The sequence below is a fragment of the Vombatus ursinus genome, unplaced genomic scaffold (assembly GCF_900497805.2).
Source record: "Vombatus ursinus unplaced genomic scaffold, bare-nosed wombat genome assembly UNPS02014808.1, whole genome shotgun sequence".
Classification (NCBI taxonomy): domain Eukaryota; kingdom Metazoa; phylum Chordata; class Mammalia; order Diprotodontia; family Vombatidae; genus Vombatus; species Vombatus ursinus.
Genome location: NW_020954586.1, coordinates 4,009,232 through 4,009,840, shown reverse-complemented (window position 1 = coordinate 4,009,840; position 609 = coordinate 4,009,232). Strand labels below are relative to the sequence as shown.

Genomic DNA, 609 nt, shown 5'->3' with positions numbered 1-609 from the left:
TGGATGGATGGAGAGAGATGTGTGTAAGAGAGACAGAGGGATGGAGAGGGAAGAGAGAGAGGGGGGAGAGAGACAGAGAAAGAAGGGGAGGGGAGAGGAGGAGAGAGGGGAGGGGACTGGACAGGAGGAGGATGTGGGGGGAGCAGGGGAGAGGAGAAGAGGGGAGGGAAGGAGGTGAGGGGGACGTGGGGGGACGAGGAGAGAAGGGGGAGGAAGGGACACGAGGGAAGAGAGGAGGAGAGTGAAGGGAGAAAGGAAGAGAGAAGAGGGGAGGGGAGAGACTTGAAGAACACTCTGGTAGGGAGAATGGGGACAGGAGTGGGTTCTGGAAAGGGCTGCCCCTCTCCCTGCCCCTCCCTCCCCCCACCTGAGCACAGGAAGGAGCCACCCAAGGAAGGCTGTGTCTCCATCAGTCACGTCCACCACCCCCAACGTCTCCCAGGTGAGCACCGGGGCCAGGCTGCGGGTTGGTGCGGGGATGCAGGTAGCTGGCTCAGAATAGGCCTCCCTCAGGGTCAGCAGAGGTAAAGAGGAGAAAACTTGCTTCCCTTGAAATTTGGGAAATTGTGGGGAATTGAGCGGTCTTGTTGCAACATAGGCCTAGTGCTG

The 609-nt window shown here is 59.6% G+C and overlaps 1 long non-coding RNA gene across 1 annotated transcript in view; it reads right to left on the bottom strand.

The window, feature by feature from the left end:
• LOC114052683 overlaps positions 1 to 609 on the bottom strand; it is a 4,191-nt gene that overhangs the window by 1,628 nt on the left and 1,954 nt on the right. The gene's annotated exons all lie outside the window — the stretch shown is intronic.